General features: G+C 40.3%; 1 protein-coding gene across 1 annotated transcript in view; it reads right to left on the reverse strand.

Moving 5' to 3' along the window:
• Positions 1-23592, reverse strand: part of LMBRD1 (LMBR1 domain containing 1) — a 230220-nt gene that overhangs the window by 191067 nt on the left and 15561 nt on the right. The window lies entirely within an intron of this gene.

The raw sequence follows: 23592 nt of genomic DNA on the forward strand, positions 1-23592 counted from the left end.
AAGAGGAAGAAAAAAAAAAAAGCCACCAATAGCCAAAAAACTGAAATTAGTTTCTGGATCACTCCTATGACACTTGGAGACAAGTGTGAGTGTGGCCCTCCTCATTGATGGGAAAGAATCAAACGACACCCTCTCCTCTCCATTCTGCCTCATACTTCACAGTTCTGAATAGCTGACACCCACATACTTCCAGTAGCCATAGTGACAGCAAGAATGAACAGACATGTGAAGGAAGAAGAGCACAGTATGCGTAAGATGAGGAGAGGGGGAACAGATTAGACAGTTCTTTTACAAAGTGACAGGAAACAATATTAAGTTCATGAACTAATTAACATATTTACTTAAAAAAAAGTCTTCAGAAAGTTGTCTTTCCTCAGATGACATGCTATAAACTTAGGGGAGGATGCTTGTTCTTATTAAAAGAAAATGAAAAATAACTTAAGAATTCAACACGCAAATCCTGTATGCACAAAATCCTCAATGCTATCTTAATGAAGTAATGACCAGCACCTTGATTAGAGTAAATCTTAGCATATTAGCACATCTGAATATAAAATGACATAAAAAATTAAAGATAGGTCATTTAGGCTAAATCACTCATATTATTCCTATACATTCTAAGAAATTTAAATCCAATTAACGTGAAAAAACAGAAATTAGTCTCATCTCAAGAAAATGCTTTGTCTGCGACAACAGAAATAGGCTGTTTGGTTACTGAAGAATGTTTTGGCTGTTCATCTTAAAAACACCACTTAATATAAATTAACTTGCAGTTTATTTATAGAATGTTTTCTAAATTCATAAACACACTTATTAGGTAACTAGGTACAGCTCACAATCACTAGACCATTTCCTTCTTCAAAATCTGGAGGAAAACAAATTAAATTTGAATAGTCCTAAAACCGTGGGGTCTGGTGGTTATGGTAGTACTGGACGGCCACATGTAAAAGCAAGCCTAAGGACTAATTTCCAGGCAGGCCATCAGTGACTCTTGAGCAACAACAAGTTGACACATTCCCCTTAATGATGGTCAACAACAGATCTTGCATTTTGCCAGTCCTTGTATCAGAGAGGTAGGCTTTTCTCCAGACATGCTGAAGTAAGCCCCTTTGTATGAGTACTCCTCAGAAAGCAATAGGCAATTCTTCTTCTACATAAATTATCCAGATAACTGCTGGGCATTAAGCACTTCTGATATAACAAGTTCCTTTAAAGGTGTATCAATTCAGTCACCCAAAATTACTAGTTGTTTCCAAATTTAAGCAAATAAGTCTTGGATTCTACTTATGTATCTCTGCTACTATTGCCAGAAAGCTAGGTTGGAGGTCTAGAGATTAGTAAAATGTTCAAAAGGGCCTTGATCTTGAATTCCACAGACTAAGAGGATGGCTGGATTTAGTGTGAGAAAAACCCTTCTTGCACTTGAGGCTAGATAAGAAATAAGGTTATTCAGTCCCTCATTTTGCCCCACTCTGGGACATACAGTAACCTAAAAAGAGGAAAACTGAGGTGAGCCAGCATGGGTCCTATGCTGTCAAGCCAGATTTTAATGAGACATTCAAGGTCAGGGCCTAGGTTTGACATTACGATATGAAAGGCAATAATATTATTGATCACTTGTCTCATATCTACTCTAGTGAAGGAAGAATGTGGTCCTTAGAGCTTACATTCCGTGAAACTACTTACATCTTATTGGTTGTAATATAAACATCTGCAAAAGACTTAGTTCACTAACAAGTCCTTTGCACTAAGTAAAAATCAATCATCAGCATTTTTAATTTTACATCTTTGACCAAGGGATTTAAATAAATCTGTGAGGTCAAAGAATTTCCGCTGTGCTTTTATTGTATTTTTAGAATAATGGATGATACAACGTAATTAATTCCGGTGGTGTATTCAATATTTTAAAATACTGATTACTGCTGTATACTGAATTTCAGTTGACACATACTATTGTGATACTAGATCTTTTACTTCACTAAAAATGAGCTGGGACTGAGGAGACTCAAAGCACCATTCAGCAGAAAAAAAGTTGCATGCCACTTAACAAATGTATGCTTAAATTTAGTGCAAAGTGTAGAAGGCTGAACATAGCTACCTTAAGCAACACTTATTAAAAAAAATGTTGCAAGAGCTGCAAAAAGCTGCAGAATCTATGAGATTCAAGATCAAGGGTGTTAAAACCAAAGCAGGTGCACCTCTTATATAATGGAAACAAAACCTGCCTATCTATATGGGTAGTCAGAGAACAGGAGGTTCTCTATCTGAAGAAATCACACATTGGATCAGACTTACATCAATAACAATTCAGCATCTTCAATGGCCTCTGCTGGGCGGGGTCAGGATATCTTTATGACAACTGAAATAAATGTGATCAGTGCGGTAATCATGATTGTTAGATGGTTCGAAAACGTGGCCCTTGCACAACTAAACTTTTCAGTGTCAAAACTTATGGCACATTCTTAACATCTGTTGGTTTGATTTTGTCACAAACGAGGAAATACTTAGACCATCCTGGCAAGCTGCAGTATTGCACCAGCAGAGAAAAAGGTGAGTGCAATGGAGGGGTTATGTCCAACGCACAAAGGTTGTACACTTTTATAGGTTTACAGAGCTGAGGTCAAAACTAAACATGAAGGAGGTTGGAAAATTCAATTGAGGGATTTAAGAGCCTAAACACTCCCATATTAAGTCTTGCAGAAGCAAGATGACTTGCAAGGGACCATTCAAGATGGACGTCCATTCTATGCGCTTAAACAGCTACACCATAGTCATGTGAATCTCCTGCTACTGCCTACATTTAATGAGAAAACAATACACATCATACATACTATTTCAATAATCCACAATTTAATCACAATAATCCTACTTTGTTAGTTGAATAAGTAAAAGTGTGGTGATTGAGTTAACAAGCTTGGATATCAAGCTAGGCAAAAGAAGTTAGCTTAATACTAAACCTAGATTACCTCCAGCTAGGTACTAGAGAAAACTGTTTCTTAATAGGAAGCACAAAGTCTGAAATTCCCACTTCTCTACATTGACTCAATTTAAGAATGGCCATGCTAGCTCAAAGCGATGGACCATCCGGCCCAGTATCTTGTCTTCCGATCGTGACCAATGTCAGCTGCTTCAGAGGAAATGAGCAGAACAGGTCGTTATCAAGTGATCCCATCCCCTGTTGCCCATTCCCAGCTTCTGGCAAACAGAGGCTAGGGATACTCAGAGTAAGGTGTTGCATCCCTGCCCATCCTGGCTAATAGCCATTGATGGACCTATTCTCCATGAACTTCTTTTTGGAACCCTGTTATAGTCCTGGCCTTCACAACATCCTCTACCAAGACAAGTTCCACAGGTTGACTGTGCATTGTGTGAAGAAATACTTTTGTTTGTTTTAAACCTGCTGCCTATTAATTTCATTTGGTGACCCCTAGTTCTTGTGTTATGAGAAGGCATAAATAACTATTTACTTTCTCCACACCAGTCATTATTTTATAGACCTCAATCATATTCCCCCCTTTTTTTTTCCTCGTCATCTCTTTTCCAAGATGAATAGTCCCAATCTTATTAATCTCTCTTCATAGGATAACTCTCCCAAACCCCTAATCGTTTTGATTGCCTCCTTTTTGTACCTTTTCCAATATATCTTTTTTGAAATGGGGCAACCAGATCTACATGCAATATTCAAGATGGAGGTGTCCAATGGATTTATAGAGAGGCAATGATATTTTCTTATCCCTTTCTTAACAATGTTGGGAATTGTTAGCTTTTTTGACTGCTGCTGCACACTGAGTGGATGTTTGAGAACTATCCACAACGACTTCAAGATCTCTTTCTTGAGTGGTAACAGTTCATTTAGACCCCATCATTTTATATGTATAGTTGAGATTATGTTTTCTAATGCGCATTACTTTGCATTTATCAACACTGAATTTCATCTGCCATTTTGTTACAAAGTCACCCAGTTTTGTGATTTTCCTTTGTAATTCTTCACAGTGCTTTGGATTTAACCATCTTGAGTACTTTTCTATCATCTGCAAACTGTGCCACCTCACTGCTTACCCCTTTCTCTACATTTATGAATATGTTTAACATTACTGATCCTAGCACAGACCCCTGGGGGACACCACTATTTACCTCTCTCCATTCTGAAAACTGACCATTTATTCCTACCCTTTGTGTCCTATCTTTTAACCAGTTCCTAATCCGGGAGAGGACTTTCCCTCTTATCCCATGACATCTTACTTTGCTTAAGAGCCTTTGGTGAAGGATTTTGTCAAAGGTTTTCTGAAAATCTAAAAAACTATATCCACGGGAACCCCCTCGTCCACATGCTTGTTGACCCCCTCAAAGAATTCTAGTAGATTGGTGAGGCATGATTTCCCTTTACAAAAAAACATGTCGATTTTTCCGCAACACATTGTTCATCTATGTGTCTGATAATACTGGTCTTTACTATAGTTTCAACCAATTTGCCCAGTACTGAAGTTAGGCTAACTGGTCTGTAATTGCCAGGATTGCCTCTGGAGCCTTTTTTAAAAAAACTGACGTCACATTAGCTATTCTTTAGTTATCTGGTACAGAAGTGGATTTAAGCGATAGGTGACGTACCGCAGTTAGTAGCTATGCAATTTCATAGTTGAGTTCCTTCTGAACTCTTGGATGAAATCCTGGTGACATATTACTGCTTAATTTATCAATTTGTTCCAAAGTCTCCTCTGACACCTCAATCTAGGACAGTTCTTCAGATGCGTCACCTAAAAAGAATGGCTCAAGTTTGGGAATCTCCCTCATATGCTCTGCCGTGAGGAATGATGCAAAGAGTTTTTAATTTCTCTGCAACGGCCTTATCTTCCTTGAGTGCTCTTTTAGCATCTCAATCACCGAGTGGCCCCACTGGTTGTTTAGCAGGCTTCTTACTTCTGATGTGTTTAAAAATTTTGCTCTTACTTTGACTAGCTGTTCTTCAAATTCTTTTTTGCCTTCCTAATTATATTTTTATACTTCATTTACTAGAGTTTAGGCTTCTTTGTATTTTCCTCAATAGGATTTAACTTCCACTGTTCAAAGGATGATTTTTTGCCTCACACTGCTTTTTACTTTATTGTTTAGCCAAAGTAGCATTTTTTTGGTCCTCTATATTTTTTAAATTTAGGAGGTTTATTTGTTTTGTAATGTAAGACAGGACAACAATGATTTTTACATCACCACTTATCCAACACACACATAAATGGCAGCCAATCAGCGTAACATGTTGATCAATAGCCTCCTTTGTAAATGCTATTAATTTGCCATGTTGACCATGAACATTTTTTCCTCTCATTAAATTTATGCTAACACCAAAGTAATGGAATACATCAACACTGGCTGAACAAAGAATCCTTGACTTCACTTGGTAAGATTGAAAGTGAAATGTTACAACAAAATGACATTCAGAAAACATTTTTCTTGAATTAAGAATGCACTTGAAAAGGAACTTTTAAAAGCTATGACATAAGTTTTTAACCTGGAGACAAGAGTGCCCTCCTGCTTCTTTAAAGATAAGAAAGGGTCCTCAAACATTTCTGTTTAACACGGTAGCGAATAGGGGTTAGGATTTTAAAGCAACAACTTAGCAGCCAACAGTCTGGTTTAATAGGGACTACTGATTTCTTGAGTGGTTAACTGGATTGTCCTTTTCCTCCTCCTGATGCCTGAAGGCCATTTTTCTTTCCGGCCTCAATACTGGCCAAACTGTAGAGAATTCAGTTGCTGAAAACTTTATTTAATCTTTCCCGAACAACTAAGGTTTCAGAAATTGTTGATGCTCTTTCATTTGGCTTTTGAGAGCAATAGCCTGGAGGACAGAGATTCTACACTGAAGGAAATGTTTTTATACAATCAGTTTGCCTACAATATGCAATATGACGATTTTTGAGGCATATTTCAATCAGTGGACCATTCAGAATCAGATGCATTACATGGCTATAAAAAGATAACCATAATGTAAAGATTTTGATTACCTCTGCTGAAGTAGAACAGTTTGTGGGAAAATATTATAATTGTTGAAAACTCAAGTGTACAAATTAATTACAAAAATTCAGTAAAGTACAACAGAGGCCTACTAGGAAACATAAAAGGATACATTTTGAAAGCGTGTAGTCCAACTGAACCTTGAAAAGGGTCATTTATAAGGAAAGTTCTCTTCCTAATAACACTGCATTAGGATTATTAGTAACAAAGTACCTGTAATTCTGTTCAGGAAGAGAAAGCAGGGAGAAAAGATACTGAAGATAGAGTAAACAAAACGTATTTACATATGAATTAAATATCATATTGCTCCCCTATGTTGCTCTATGAAAGAGAAACTCACAAAAACAGGTTATGTTTTTCAGAAGGTTATTATACCAAGCAAGATTCTGAAGATTATGAACATTAGCTTTCCAGAGATTGTGAAAAAAGATTTTACAAACCTCATTTTTCAAATCTCAGTGATGATTTATAATAATCTGTAGGTCCAGAAAGCAGTCTGAATATCACAAACTGACAATATCTTGCTCTGCCCAGCAGGAAGAAAGCTCTTGAGCGTGTGAAGAAATTAGAAAAGGCAAGGCCGTTACCTTTGAAAGATGTGAATTTTTAATGCATACTATTTATCTTCATAGGAGAAGATTAGACATTCTAATCCATTTTGTTTACATCACTTAAAACACCGATTTTTCTTTAACATAATAGTCTACATATTGATCTATGTCCTTCCTAAGTCAACTCAGTGGCATTCCAAACAATGTAGTCTGAAGCAAAGATGGTACTTAGACAGTTATGGTCTTCTGAAGTTTACACAGAAAGCACAGTTAAAGAGGAGTAACAGTTTTCTTTCAGGATAACAGCTCTGAAAAAAGAAAAGGAGTACTTGGGGCACCTTAGAGACTAACATTTATTTGAGCATAAGCTTTCGTGAACTAGCTCACAAAAGCTTATGCTCAAATAAATTTGTGAGTCTCTAAAGTGCCACAAGTACTCCTTTCCTTTTTGCGGATACAGACTAACATGGCTGCTACTCTGAGCTCTGAAAAAGTAGCTCATCCCATCTGCAAAATACTGTCTGTAAAAATGCAAATGGAAGTTCATACCAATTTCTTCCTCAACAGAAGTAGAAGCTAAACATGGACAAGAATGCTAAGGGCTATCCCACATGACAATTGATGCAGATTTTTTTTTTCCCCCCAGGAGAAAAACAAACAGTTCTAAGCGGTAGGGGCATGAGTTCTTAGTTAAAAATGTAGTAGAACCCAGGGAGAAGAGAGTTCTAATTTTTTCCCCCATACATCAGTTACTAGTTAATTGGTGGGTACTCTTTGTTCACAAACTTAAAGTTTCACAGATATAGATCCCCCCCCGCCCCGCCCAAACAGCAAAATTCAAACTCTCCTTTTAATAAGACAGTTTGTAAAGTACAAACACCATCTGAAACAGCAACAGTACCTCTCAGCCAAAAAAGTCTAAGCCATACTCTTTCATTTTAGAATTGTAAAAAGTTAAATTCTGAACCTTATTTAGGCAGGAAACCCACAACCAATGCCACCATGCCGTAAAACCAACTATTAAATTAAAGAAATCATAATCCAGATGTATTAACGGGGCACCCCTTAGGACTGGGAACCCATTCTACTGCGCACCATATAAATACAAGCAGACAAGAGTTGAAAATCTAATGCAATCTATGGCTCAAGGCACAGTTAAAGAACAACAAAGTCCTTCTAGTCTTTTCCACTGAGGTTATTAAACCAGGCCTATCACCTGGATTCACCAGTAGTACATTAAGCAACTGGACTAGCATCTTTACTGCACAGGTTAACTTACTCCCTCCAAACAGGTTCTTATTCATATATGAAGGATTCTAACAGTGAAATAGTCAAGGCCAACTAAATTATTTTTAAGAAAGCCAATGTACACTTCACACTAGTAAAATAATGTTAAATAAGCAACTCTGTAGTACAGTAGTCTAACCTGACTGTTCCAGAAAGATGAAATACCTTTATTACACACTGCTAAACTCTGAATTATTCAGTAGCCTGTCTAGATGTACATATGCACAAGGTATGTAATAAAACTCCTCTTTACTCCACTGCAATATTTAAGTGGTTTTTAGAAGCCATTTTTATTCAGTGTTTGGTCAATTTCAAGATCCCATACTGGAACACTAAAGTTGAATGTATTACCAATGACTTAATTTTTTGCCGTACAGTAACTCCTCACTTAAAGTCGCCCCAGTTAACGTCGTTACATTGCTGATCAATTAGGGAACATGCTCATTTAAAGTTGTGCAATGCTCCCTTATAAGTCATTTGGCAGCTTCCTGCTTTGTCCACTGCTTGGAGGAAGAACAGCCTGCTGCAGCTAGCTGGTGGGGGCTTGGAACCAGGGTGGACTAGCAGTCCCCCCCCCCCATCCCCCACAAATCAGCTCCCCATTCCCATAAATTCCCTGTGCAGCAGCCGCCCAGCAGGCTATCAATTGCCGGCAGTTCAGCTGTCCCTCCCCCCACTGCCATGTGCTGCTCCTGTCCTCTATGCCTTGGAGCTGCTCTCCAGAGCCTCCTGCTTGCTGTGCAGGGGGAAGAGGGAGGCTAATGTCAGGGTGTCCCCCTCCCCCCTGCTCCTGCACCCCACTTAACCCATCTTCCATAGAGCAGGGGGGACACACGATAGGGCTCAGGACGGAGGGAGCTTCCTGGCAGCAGCTGCCATCTCAGCTTGCTGATTAACTTAAAAAGGCAGTATACTTAAGAGTGGGGTCATCGTATTCAAAGGAGCAATGTGCATCTCTCTCTCTCACACACAGGGTGTGTGCCTCTGTCTCTGACTGTCATGCTGTCGCCCCTTCCTCCATTTGTGCTGCGTTGTAGAGTCTGAGGCTACATTAACAACGAGTTAACCCTTGAGGGCTCAGGCAATTGCTAGATCATTTAGCAGTAAGGCATCGTGTGTGTGTGTCTGTCTGTCTTTTTTCTGGTGAAAAAAAGTTTCCCTGGAACCTAACCCCCCCCACCCCCCATTTACATTAATTCTTATGGGGAAATTGGATTCGCTTAACATCGTTTTGCTTAAAGTCGCTTTTTCAGGAACATAACTACAACCTTAAGCGAGGAGTTACTGTAATTTCTAAGGGAGTACAAGACAAAAAATAAATGGGGATTTGCTGGTAACAGATTAGAAAATTAATTTGCATAGTCTAATAATAATGTTGTTCCCACTTCTCTCTCATTAGTGTCCTATTCCCGCATGCACAAGTTAAGTTTCAATCCTTCACTGCCTCAAAGAGTTTATAAAGAGGAGGGAGGAACCATTTTATTTCTACATTACTTGACACAGTGAGGTCCCTAACCCTGAATCCGAGCCTTTAAGTAACAGTATTAGGTAGTATTTCTGATATTAAACTTAGTTTCTCCTATGCTCACTTCATCTAATTACTCTTGAAACATTATCTTGTACTACACTAACTCTCCTTCCCTTGTCAGTTGCATCCTTCAGATATTTGTAGGCAGTTATGCCGCACCTTAGAAGCTTTATTGAGCTATAGCTATTCAGACTACTTTTTTCTCATTGGTCTTAATCACTTCATCCATTTTCCAAATTCACTCTATTGTATCTATTTTGTGGTTATTGATGTGTCCAGGTATGATGCTCTGTACCTCGGGGGAACACCCAGCACCCCCATGTTCATCTTTATAAAATGATTGTGTGGTATCCAATGCAAAGTGTCATGTTGGGTGTCTTTGCAAGGCTCATAATGCACTGAGCATGGCTGTTATAGTGATGTTATAGTAATTGTTACAGTAATGTTATAGTAAGATAATTTCATGTACATAGTTATGAGGCTGAAAATGTATCCTCATGGCTTAAAGCAAGCCCATGCAAAAACTCTCCAAGAACAGAGGCAGTTCACACCTCAGGAGGGCATGGATGGGACAAACCCACCCCAGCCTCAAAGGAACAATGGACACTTGCTTAGGCAGCAACAAAAGAATCTGTTAGACTCTCAAGGGAGTCACCCCCTTCATTTGGGCAGTTTGGGATTACAATGAGTTAATGCTCAGCTGACACCGAAGGGGATGGGGGGAGGGGGCAAAGCCTGGAGGAAAGAAAGGACATGATAAAAGGGAGACATTTTGCTATGCTCTCCCTCTTCCACCAACAGCTACAGAGAGCACCACCACGCAACCGAACCACTGATCCAAGGGGACAGCCTGGCTGAAGAGCCAGCCTGTGGGGAGAAGCATCTAAGTTTGTAAGGTTTCAGAGTAACAGCTGTGTTAGTCTGTATTCACAAAAAGAAAAGGAGTTCTTGTGGCACCTTAGAGACTAACCAATTTATTTGAGCATAAGCTTTCGTGAGCTACAGCTCACTTCATCGGATGCATACATCGGATGTCCTTACAAGTTTGTAAGGACATTGAAAATATTAAGAGCAGCTTAGAACGTGTTTTGCTTTTATTTCATTTGACCAAATCTGACTTGTTATGTTTTGACTTATCACTTAAAATCGATCTTTATAGTTAATAAATCTGTTTATTCTACCTGAAGCAGTGCGTTTGGTTTGCAGCGTGTCAGAGGCTCCCCTTGGGATAACAAGCCTGGTACATAAAATTTCTTAGTTAAATTGATGAACTTACATAAGCTTGCAGCAGCCAGCGGCCATAACTGGACAATGCAAGACTGAGGTTCCTAGGGTTGTTTCTGGGATCCGGAGATATTGGCTAGCGTCAGTCGCTTGCAAGTAGCTAGGAACAGCTTACATGCTAGAGGCTGTGTGTGAACAGCCCAGGAGTGGAGGTTCTCACAGCAGAGCAACGAAGGGTAAGGCAGGCTCCCAGAGTCCAGGACTGGAGTGGCCTAACAAATCACTGGTCCAGACAACACCAGAGGGGAACATCACACCCGGAACTTGCATGCAGAAACCAGATAAGTAGATCTACTGGCAAATCACAATAGCAAGTCTGCTGTGCCCCCAAAAGAATATATCTAAAGGTTTTAAAAAACTGTTGACATTTATGGAAGAAGCATGGCCTTCTGCAGAAGTAGTAGTTCATAATACTAGTGCATTGGCCACTTTGGTATTTCAGAAAGCAATCTGTGACTAGTACTCTTTACATAAGTTTCTCAGGAAAATTCCCATCAGTACAATACCACTGGTACAGCTCTTTAGTATCCTAAAGAAATCTTCAACACGCAATCACTTAAATTCTTTTTTTCTTTCCAGAAGTATTTCATTTTGCATGAAAAATAAAAACACAGGAAGAGTTTGGAAAGTACAGACCACTCACTATGGTGACAGAGGGAAGACCCAGCTCAAACTACCTCTGCGGCCACCTCACCCAGCAGCCAACTGAGCCAACAGCTGTGCTGCTCTCTGCCTCACAAAATGGCTGCCTTAAGCTTAGTCATCCTGTGCCTAGTTTCAGGTCCACCACATACTGCTGTCAGAAAAGGGTGTGTTTCTAGTGAGATCTTGGCCCTGCAGAATTTAACATTTTTCAGTGACCTGGAAGAAAATCAGTGAAAGTCTGTAAGAGAAGTGGGAAACAAACAGGACAGGTCACTGATACAGAGCGATCCAGATTGCTCTAAAAGCTACATGCAAGCAAACTATACACGTTTCAATACGACAAACCATAAATCTAACAATGTAGGCCATGCTTACAGGACGGGGGCTACTCACGGAAGCAGGAACTCTGAAAAAGGATTTGGGGATCATGGCAGACAATCAGCTGAACATGCATTTCCAGCGCAACTCTGTGGCCAAAAGGGCTAATGCAATCCTTAGATCAGAGGTCCCCAAACTGTGGGCGACCCCCTAAGGTGGCACAGAGTAATGCGCAGCTGGGGCCTTGACCAGCCCTCACAGGGGACTAGGAGGGAGCACCCATGGCCCTGGCTGCCAGCCCTAGCTTTGGCCCCGTTACTCCAGTCTGTGTCCTTCCCCTCCCCCCGAGCCACAGCCCTGCTCCTGGCCCCAGCTCAGGGGGAAGCGGGGGCACGAGCCTGAAAAGTTTGGGGACCATTGCCTTAGATGTATAAACAGGGGAATCTCGAGTAGCAGCAGGGACTTGTGTATTTGGTACTGGTACAACTGCTGCTGAATACTGTGTCCAGTTTTCAGAGTAGCAGCCATGTTAGTCTATTCGCAAAAAGAAAAGGAGTACTTGTGGCACCTTAGAGACTAACAAATTTATTTGAGCATAAGCTTTCGTGAGCTACAGCTCACTTCATTGGATGTCCAGTTGTGGTGCCCACAATTCAAGAAGGATGTTAAGTTGGAGAGGGTTCAGAAACGAGCACAAGAATGATTAAAAGGTTAGAAAAAACTGATTTCTAGCAACAGACTCAAAGAGCTGAGCCCACTTATCTTAATGAAAAGAAGGTTAAGAAATGTAGTCTTGATTGTAGTCTATAAGTATGTACTTACGGGGAACAAATATTTGATAATCGGTGTGATGTGTTATTCCATATTCTTTATTAAATGAATATGACATAACAGATACCCTTTATGCCAGATGGCTCACGTGCGGTATCATTGGAAAGGTTATGATTTACTGAATGTGATTATCCAATTTGCATGCCTGTATCATTTCTGTATCTGAAGTTAGGAATATTGATTATGTATCTGTATTTCAACTATGCTACTTTGGATGATGCCCATTGCTAACACTTCAGGTACAACAATGGAAAAGCCAGACAGGGTGGATAGCCCAACAGCAAGGACAATGGACTGTCCAAAGCTTGGCCTTTCAGTGGATAATCCATACTGCCTTAGATTGAGGAATGCTGTAATCCTACAGAGAGTCAGGTGGTCTTGGCACCTGATACTAAAACATTACCTGGGACTGCTTCTAACTTTCTACTGTAAGGGAAGAAGGGTCAAACTAGGTAAACAAAGGACTCCTGCCCTTATGCAATTCCTATTTAAGGGTAGGGAAATGAGGTAATCCAAGATCCTCAGTTCTCCCCTGCTACCCAACCCAAAGATGACTACTGGAAACTACTAAGACTGAACTGGGGGAAAGAACTGAACACAGTCTGGAAGGGTGTCTGGCCTATGAAGAAGATTATTAGAACCATATTTAGGGTGAGAATTTGCATGTAACCAGTTTCTTTAGTGTAGTAAGCTTAGTTCGCGTGCTCTATTTTCTTAGAAATCTGTCTTGTTCTGTCTCCTACCTCCTTAGCTACTTAAAATACACCTGTTAATAAATTTCTGGTTTATAATATAACCCAGTTTATGTTATTTCTAACTGAGGGGGCAAGAACTTGTGTATACCCTCCCTCCACAATGAGGGAATAGGTAAATTTCATATAATTTTGTACTCCAAGGGGGGGGGGGGGAAGAGGGTGGACATTGGGTGCTCTGGAAGCCCATTAAGCTGAGCCTTCCCAGAGTGGATCTCCGTGTAGCTGGGTGTGGCCCTGCCTGTGTGCTTGGCTGGAAAAGGCTGGGGATAAAAGGAGGCCCAGGCTGGCAGAATAGTCTTACAGTGGCATCCCAGCACACCAGGTGACATCCCAGGGGGTCCAGTCCATCAGAGTGGGCTCTTTCATGTAGCTAAGAAAGGTATAACATGATCTAATGGCCGAAAGTTGAAGCTTGATAAATTCAGACTGGAAATAAGGTCTTTAAAAAAAGAACAGTGAGGTAATTAACTACTGGAACATATTTATCAAGGGCAGTGGTGGATTCTCCATCATTGGCAATTTTTAAAGTTGTAAAACGTATGCTTGAGGAATTATTTTGGGGATGTTCTGTTGCCTGTGTTATACAGGAGATGAGACTAAATATTACAATGGTCTCTTCTGGCCTTAGAATCTTTGAATCTATTGAGAAAAGAAAAAAGAATGATTGGAAAAAATAGGGAAAATGTGTTTTCTATTTTTCTGTGCATCCGGGAGATGCACAAAGGCATTTGTGACCTCCTGCTTCTGGGAGAAATTTTTTGGCAATTCCATAGGAAAACTGACTACTTGCATGGCAGGAATTCATAGTAATAAGATATGCACTGATAGTGTAATTAGCAACTATGTACAAGAGATTTACATTAAAGTCATACAGGCATTTCTTAAGTTTAGTGCTTGAGACTGCAAATGAAAAATGTAGTACTGGAGACCCATATTTTCTCACTGACTATCAGATTGGAGCGATCTACTTAATTCCTAAGAGTCAAGTTAAGCACTTAAAACATTAGGAAATGCGAGTTTAGGTTGCCTCTTCAACCTTAATTCTACCCTTTTGAATACATGCTGTTTGATTATATTAATTAGTCTAACTTTCAACTGCCTGACTTCGCTACTGAAATATGTAAGGTAACTAGGTTAAAATATATACACAAAATTGTTACATACAATTAGAGTTATGGAAACATTAAAGTTAAGAATCAATAAACTGCTTTCTACTTTGTGAAGTTTCATACTGCTGGACTAAGCAAGATAAGTGCAATGAAGTGATGACCAGCAAGCACAGAGCATTAGTAAACTTTTACTAGTATAGAACACAATGGGGCTTAACCCACGTGTACCAAGACAACCCTATTTTCAGAAACCCCATCAGTTACTGCAGTTTCCATAAAGGATTTGTTTCATGGACCTTCAGTTTGTCAAAATTCTAATGGACTGTGAAAGTACTTGCTGCTTATTTCTTGCTTTGCAGTCTGACCTTTATGTTGGCTATTACTAAAGTTAGGATCTGATCACGTCAGCCTCCTAAAAGTTAATGAAAGCAGCTGACCTGTGCATGGTCACTGTGACTTCTTGTGAGCTTTCCAAGCTTCATCAAGGTTGAAGTGGCATTGTTAAAGGTTAAATGCATTGGTTCAAAAGGGCTTACCCGACTTGAAGCAGTGGTGAGGGATGTTAAGGTCTTGGTGGCTGGGAAAACAGTTTCCCACAATCCTTTGGAATTCCTGAAGGGTTGTGATATTGTGGCAAATGGATGAGGGAGCAATGTGCAACAGCAGTGGCAGCCAAGGTGTTTGGGTTGACTTAAGGGTTCCAGTGATGCACCCGATTGCAGTATTTAGTTGGATATCAAGTCAAGTATGATTATTTCTGGTCCCTACTGGTGCACACTGCTCTGCTACAGAATACACATGGGCCATCACTAATGTCTAACACTGATGCTCCCTCACATGTTCTTGCCAGTTTCTGGACCAGATTGACACTTGTCTTCCTCTTGGCAGCTACCTTCTTCAGATCATAGAATATCAGGATTGGAAGGGACCTCAGGAGGTCATCTAGTCCAATCCCCTGCTCAAAGCAGGGCCAATCCCTAACTAACATTTTTGTCATGGAAGGGAAGATTAGCATGCAATCCAGCCTCACTCTGAGATAGGTCAGAGAGAGATCAGGTTGCACAAGTGTTGCTGCAGAAGATCACTTTCTGGGTGCACTTAGCATTCCTGTTCTCAAGAAGGAATGCAGTGACTGCTGTTTTGAAGGATAACAACAATGATTTGAAACGTAACTCCATAACATCTCCATGCAAATTAGAAAGGTATTTCAAAGTTAATCTATGTCAAAGAAGCGGATGAACTTGAGGTTTATTACAAGCTCAATCAAGACTGAGTCCAGAATTCTCAACAGAAAAATGTCATTCATAAAAATCATCACATAAGACTGGGGTAATATTGATGATCTATAAGAAGCAAAAAGCTTCTCTTCCTCATTCAACCTACAGTGAAAAAAAAAAACCACAGGCAGATTAGACAGAAAATAGATGTGAAAGACTAAACAAATCCAAGAGTACTTTACAAAAAATTTAAATCCACTGAAGGAGCTACAAAATGTTTTTGAACATACAAACTTTTATAAGAGAGACGCTTAATATGTAAAGTATAGTTCTATTCTGAAGTAGACCTCAAACTTCCATCATTCAATATTTCGTGGTCTCCAGGACTTTGAGCACCAGGCCATCAAGCATGTGAAGGAACTTAGAATGAGTCACACTTTCCACTTTAAGCACATAATTGCAGAGGACAAAATCCAGAGAGACTTCAATATGGATCTGCCCAGAGTGTTTTTTTTATGGCTGTGGTTAGGGGTGCCTTCCATGGGCCCACATCAAGGAGCTCTTTCTTGGTACATCCTGCCTAGGTTTTTTCTGCAGAGATTCCACCAAATCCAAGGAACTAAAGGTCAAGGTACACTGGTTTCAAGTGTCGAAGCCCTGATGGCATCAAGTAGTTATTGGTGGATCTCAGTTTTCATGGCATTGGCACTAATCCTTACTAGAGGACACTTGGATCTGCTCTAGGGGTCAGCATGCCTGGCTCACACATATTTTAATTTTGGCGGTTTATCCTTCAAAGCACCACAGTTAGTCTTATAGTTCTCCCCCGCATTCTTCAACGGAGGCTTGGAAGCCCACCACTGTTTCTTCAGTGCCGATCATAGTATCTTCAGGCTAGTTTGCCTACTCAGAGAACAACCAACATGGTCATCTGTCCTGAATGTATTTCTGTCCCATTGCCATGGTGGCGGCGGGGTGTCACTGAGCAGCCTTCCTTCCTTCTTCAAATACATATCTACCTGAAAGATCAAGTAGCAGAGCACTGAAAGAGTCCTGAGCAACATCATAAGAATGGGCATACGGGGTCAGACCAAAGGTCAATCTAGCCCAGTATCCTGTCTTCCGACAGTGGCCAATGCAAGATGCCCCAGAGGGAATGAACTAAACAGGTAATCATCAAGTGATCCATCCATCCCCTGTCACCCATTCCCAGCTTCTGGTAAACAAACTAGGGATACCATTCCTGCTCATCCTGGTCAATAGCCATTGATGGACCTATCCTCCATGAATTTATCTAGTTCTTTTTTGAACCCTATTATAATCGTGGCCTTCACAACATCCGCTGGCAAAGAGTTCCACAGGTTGACTGTACATTGTGTGAAAAAATATTGTTTTAAATCTGCAACCTATTAATTTCATTTGGTAACCTAGTTCTTGTGTTATGAGAAGGAGTAAATAACACTTCCTTATTTACTGTCTCCAGAACACTCATGATTTTATAGACCTCAATCATATCTTCCCCCCCCCCCCCACGCCAGTCATCTCTTTTCCAAGCTGAAAAGTCCCAGTCTTATTAATATCTCCTCATATGGAAGCCATTCCATACCCCTAATCATTTTTGTTGCCCCTTTCTGAACTTTTTCCAGTTCCAATATATCTTTGAGATGGGGGGACCACATCTGCACACAGCATTCAAGATGTGGGCATACCATGGATTTATATAGAGGCAACACGGTATTTTCGGTCTTATCTATCCCTTTCTTAATGATTCCCAACTCTCTGCTCGCTTTTTTGACTGCCACTGCACACTGAGTGGATGTTTTCAGACAACTATCCACAATGACTCCAAGATCTTTCTTGAGCGGTAACAGCTAATTTAGACCCCATCATTTTATATGTATGGTTTTCCAATGTGCATTACTTTGCATTTATCAACATCGAATTTCATCTGCCATTCTGTTGCCCAGTCACCCAGGTTTGAGAAATCCTTTTGTAGCTCTTCACAGTCTGCCTGGGACTTAACGATCTGGAATAGTTTTGTATCATCTGTAAATTTTGCCACCTCACTTTCTCTTTTTCCAGATCATTTATGAATATGTTGAATAGGACTGGGCCCAGTACAGACCCGATACGTCTAGATACCATGACATTTTCAAGTATCAAGAACACCGTTGCTTCAACATTTCTCAAGCTTCTTGGTGCATCTGAACTCAGGCATCAACGGCCAGGAATGGGGGCAAAGAGATAGGCAAGAGCACCTAAATATCATGACTGGTGCTGCGTGCCGGGGCGGGGGGGAAGCAGCCTCTGAAATGCTGGAATAAATGCCATAGGGCAGAAGGGAAAAGGCCAGCAAAGTAGTACAAAGTGGAACAGAACCACCTAACAGGCAGTTCCTCCTCTCTCAGGTACAGCCCAAGCTCAGAAATTCCTACTTTGCATTTTTTGGGGTGGAGAAGGGGAGTAGGAATTTCCCACATATGGTGAAGGAAGAAGATGAAAGCCCTAAAAGTGTGAACAAGAAGCTGCTGCACTCCCCAAAGGAGGCTGTCAAATATAAAGGGAAGGGTAAACACCTTTAAAATCCCTCCTGGCCAGAGGAAAAACCCTTTCACCTGTAAAGGGTTAAGAAGCTAGGATAATCTCACTGGCACCTGACCACAATGACCAATGAGGAGACAAGGTACTTTCAGAAGCTGGGAGGAGGGAGAACAAAGGGTGTCTGCCTGTCTGGGTGATGCTTTTGCGGGGACAGAACAGGAATGGAGTCTTAGAACTTAGTAAGTAATCTAGCTAGATATGCGTTAGATTATGATTTCTTTAAATGGCTGAGGAAATAAGTTGTGCTGAAAGGAATGGATATTCCTGTCTTTGTATCTTTTTGTAACTTAAGGTTTTGCCTAGAGGGATTCTCTATTTACCATCCTGATTTTACAGAGATGATTCTTTTACTTATTCTTCTATTAAAATTCTTGTTTTAAGAAACGGATTGCTTTTTCATTGTTCTTAAGATCCAAGGGTTTGGGTCTGTGGTCACCTATGCAAATTGGTGAGGATTTTTACCAAACCTTCCCCAGGAAGTGGGGTGCAAGGGTTGGGAGGATTTTGGGTGGAGAGACGTTTCCAAAAAACACTTCCCTAATAAATAAACACAGATAAACGTTTGGTGGTGGCAGTGGAAGTCCAAGGGCAAAGGGTAAAATAGTTTGTACCTTGGGGAAGTTTTAACCTAAGCTGGTAGAAGTATGCTTGGAGGTTTTCATGCAGGTCCCCACATCTGTACCCTTGTTCTTGTGTTCAGAGTGGGGAAGGAACCTTGACAGAGGCACTGAACTGGGTTTTGTGATGCAGTGCAGAACTTTCTTGCACAGGAATACGGTATCCAATAGCAGCAAGGAGTTGTTAGCATAGCTCGCCTTAGTCAGACAGCCAGGATTACCAAGCAGTGGAGGCCATATAAGTAGATATGTACGTAAGAGAAATGCCTATTTTTTGATCACCTTAACTGATTGGTCCTTCAGCCCTCATATAGATGATGTTGATCACAACAAGTCTTCCAGTCTTCTCTTATCCTGGCCTTCCTTCTCCATGTGTGGCCATGCTTTTTCATGAAAAAAAATCTTCCTCTATCTTTGGAGGTTGGTAGAGTGGTTCTCTCTGTTCCTGTGGGTACCACTCTGCAACAGCTACAGTCTATCAATTGTCTGTAAGCCTAGCCACATGCCTGGCCCATCACATCACATTTGACTGTACCTACTTTCAACAAAGACATCCTGCACTTCACTCTGCTGTCTGTTCACTTCATTGGGGACTCGGTAGATTGAAATCTTGAGAATTCTTCTTTCCATCCCTCTCTCTGTGACAGACAGTTGTTGCTCTTCTGTCTTTGTCAGTGCCCAGGTTTTGCTGCTGTACAACATTGCCAGCAGTTCTACTGAGTTGAAGAGGTTGGCATATGTTACCTTGTTGATTTTGATAGAGTTGAATGTGTGCCCACCAGCTTTCTTCTTCCTTTCTGCCTATTATCTATTATATATGCCTTAATCCAGAATAATGCATCAGAAATATATTAATCCACAGGCATGTTACAATTACCACCTCGTATTAGGAATAACATTCACTTCGCAGTAGATACAGTGCTGTTGGCCGATTTAGAAGATGTGGTAAATTAGTGGAGATTATGAACATGGTAAAGAATACGGTTTACAGTCGAATGTGGACAAGACAAAAACCACTGATGGTATACAAGGATCCTGAGGAAACATGCAAGATTCCAGTGAATGACACAGCCATAGAGCAAATGAGAATTACTGCTACTTAGAAATCATTACAGATCAGACACTGCAAGCAACAGCAAAAGATGTTCTGGAAGAACAAACATTGGATAAGAAGGGATATAAATATTAACATTAAAAATTCTGACTCAAACTTAAATTTGGTCTGTGTTAAATTATGGCTGTGAAATATGAACATTCAAACAGTCGATAAAGAAACAGTCCTTTGAATTATTCAGTATTCAGAAGAACTCTGAAAATATCATGGATAGACCACTTAACCAACTAAAAAGAGTATTGGGGAGGACTTAACTCAGAAAACATTACAAGATCCTATGAAAAGATTTGATCTGCAGGGCACATTTTTAAGTGATTCAGCATGCAATGCATTTTTACAGGCACTGGAAGCAAAAGTTGATGGCCAATGAACAGGAGGCAGAAAAAGAAGATTTTGGATAGACAATGCAATATCCTGGGTGGATCAAAAGGACTATTCATCCACAAAGAGATTAGTACAGGACTATATACAATGGGCTACTATGGTTGCAACCATCCAGTAATGGAGATGCCACATAAGAAAAAGATACCTACAGTAGGAACACTAGACAGTTATAAATTAGAGTCACTGCTAGGATTAAATATTCCACTCTTTACGTGTATTAGGTTTTCCTACTGAAAATTACAAAGAAAACTAACTGAATTCTCCTACTGATCTCCACTTGAAAGCATTTTAAGAACTAAAATGGACTTCATGTAAGATACAACACTAACTGCTGATTTTCATATGTGAAGGGGGATGGGGGAGTCTGCCATATTCTACTGTCACTTTGGCTCATTACTCCTGTTAATTATAAGACTGCTGCATAAACACTGCTATTCACAAGCTGATTTTTAGAAGAAACTATAACTGATTAAACTTCTGCAATATCTGTGCAGCGTAATTGTTAGATTCTGAAACCTCCTACTTCCAACTTTTTTTTTTTAAACTACTACATATGGGAAGACATTGTAAAGACCATAAAATCTGATCTCTGTGCATCTCCTTTGCTGCCTAGTAATTCCTAACAGTAAAGAGACCTAGAACTTTTTACTATTAAATTCACCCACTACTGGCATAAACAGATTGACTAAAATGGAATTCTATCAAATTACACTAGCAGTAAACTGGTTTCATTTTTTCCCCACCCCGAAGACTAGTTCTAGAACTGGTGGCCACCATAAACCAGACAACTTGGATGCAGTTGCTGGATCCCACGTGTTTTAAGCCTCTGGAGTTTAAACAGAGACCAGGTACCATCCCTGCCTTGAGTCTCTAGGTACACCCTTTGGGATGCTAGATAAAGGATCTGTACCCCTCCAGAGAGCTGTGGTCATTTGACCCACTACCTACTCATTGAAACCAATGCTGACCCCTCAAACAACTTTAACAAACCTTCTCTCACAACTCCACCCAAAGGTGAGAGCCTTCTGGGTTTACCTCTTCAAGGGGGGAAAACATGGTAGGCGTGAACACTACTACTTGCAATACAGTCTCTGCAGAGGACTTTTACACATTATTGCTCTCTAACAGCACAACACTACATACATTTCCCTGACAGTTTCCCCATCACTCCATGACATCTTTTGGGCTAGAGTCGGGATCATCCAGGGCCCTTCTGTTTCAGTGCACAGCTTGGGTTCTGAAACAGGAGTCTTCTCCTGCAGTTTGCCTACTTTGACCTTGGTCAGTCTGTTCTCTTCCCTTCTTCTACTTAACTTTCCATTTCCCTCCCCAGTCCTCCCATAAAAGAGTTTTTTTAAAACTGCCCCTGCTCTATCACCTTTGTCTTTGTCCTGCTAGGAGGATTTCTACACTCTTCACTTCCCCTGACCTCTGTTCAAACAAGATGAGGAAGTATCTTCTCACAACTTAAACACAACCTCTTAGGATACCTCTTGTCATGTCAAAGCACAGTTATTAAAGTTACAAACTCCTGATTGTTCTATCTGGTATGTACTTGTTACAAGACCTGTCAAGCAACTGTGTATACACTTCATAATGGCTTTCCATGATACAGTAGTTTCATAACCAGAATTCATAAACTGTACTGACAGATGCCTCAACATTGTCACATCATACTAGATGTTTTCCTTGTCTACTTACTCATTTAGACTAGCCAGGTCACACAAGTCAAAGACAAAGTGACAGTTCATTCATAAGTGTACATATTATGGCTATTTAGATATAACACAAGAGAATCAGAGTCTTCTACTATTTGTGTAAGCCAATAAGACAGAAATACAAAAGTAGCTTTAATAAAAAATTTGCCTCAAAGTTAGCAACAGTCTTAAGAGATTCAGTTACAATTTCTGTTCTTCTAGAAATAAGGAATGAGAAAAAAAAAACACCCGTGAACTATATAGGTATTTCACCTTTTTCCTCTCCACCACCTTCAGTGACTTAGAGCAACCATGAAGGTATAACATTTTCAAAACAGGATAAGCAGTCTCAGTTTGCTTTCCAGTCTCAAAGTGACACATTATTAACAAGCAAGCTATTTTAGAACATACATTAATAAGTTGACTTAATGATGCCCAGTGAACATTTTAAAACTATCACACTTGAATACAGGTAACCAAGCATTCTCCCAGCACTGGTTTCATCATACGTTTGGATATGTAAAAGAAGCCATTATGAGGTTTGATAAAGTAGCATGACCTTTAGCATGATCAGCACACTAACGCCCAGGGGTACCATTTGAGAATGCTTAAGTTCTATTTTCAAGATGGACCTAGACACATGGTTAGTTCTGAAAATTTTACCTCAGATCTGTATTGTGCCTTCAGTTCACAAAAACTCCATTTCAGCATCACTGCCTGGCCAGTCTAGCCAAGCAAGTACAAGAAATCTGAGTTTTAAACAGCGAAGGACGAAAGTATTGATGGGGCCCAAGATTTGCAGGGTTATGTGATAAGAAAAGAGCTAGCTCTCAATTGCTTGGTGGCAGCCTTACCAATTGATGGTGTATGACCCAAATGGGTCAGATAGGACTCACTGCCTAGCTCTAAGTTTTGGTCATGAGCTAAATATATCCCAACTTTTAGTAGCTGTCAAGTGGTTTCTCATCTGCTGAGCATTTGAAGGTTACAACCTCTTCAGGTTATAAATTTTGGCACAGATCTATGCTCTTGTAACCTCTAGACTGTGTTACTGGCATACATTTTAGCAGGGTATGATAAAATATACCCCTGTGTTCACACCCTACATGCTATTGTAATAATGTTTGTACAAAGTATGCCACGTGAGATTTAAAGACTCAATTTGCTGATCACTATTATCATGGCAAAATGTACATAGCAGCATTATATGTGAAGTTATAAACAAACTGAGATTCCTCAAAGACGAAGAGCAAGCTGACACCTCAGCTAGGTGTAAACATGACTGATGCACCATTACCAGCTAAGCGGCCTTTCTTTGGCAGAAAAGGCAGGGCAGGGACAAAAATCTACATCTTTGCAAAGAAATAGCATGGAGTCTTCTTCCACACAGACTGCCTATCACTTTCTCCCAGCTGGAAATGCTTCTCAAGGGGGGGGCAGGGCTATAAAAAAAGGGGGCAGACACCACAAGACAGACACACCCCGGCCATTGCATTTGCTGCACCTGAAGAAACAAAGGAAGAAGCCGTCTGATTCTAGGGGAGGGGTCCTGCCCTAAAGACTTTGGTTAATAAGACTGCTGAAAGCATGTGGTGAGAAAATTTTGATTTGAATTGGATATAGATTGTTAAGTTAAGCACTACAA

The sequence above is a fragment of the Natator depressus genome, chromosome 3 (assembly GCF_965152275.1).
Source record: "Natator depressus isolate rNatDep1 chromosome 3, rNatDep2.hap1, whole genome shotgun sequence".
Classification (NCBI taxonomy): Eukaryota; Metazoa; Chordata; order Testudines; family Cheloniidae; genus Natator; species Natator depressus.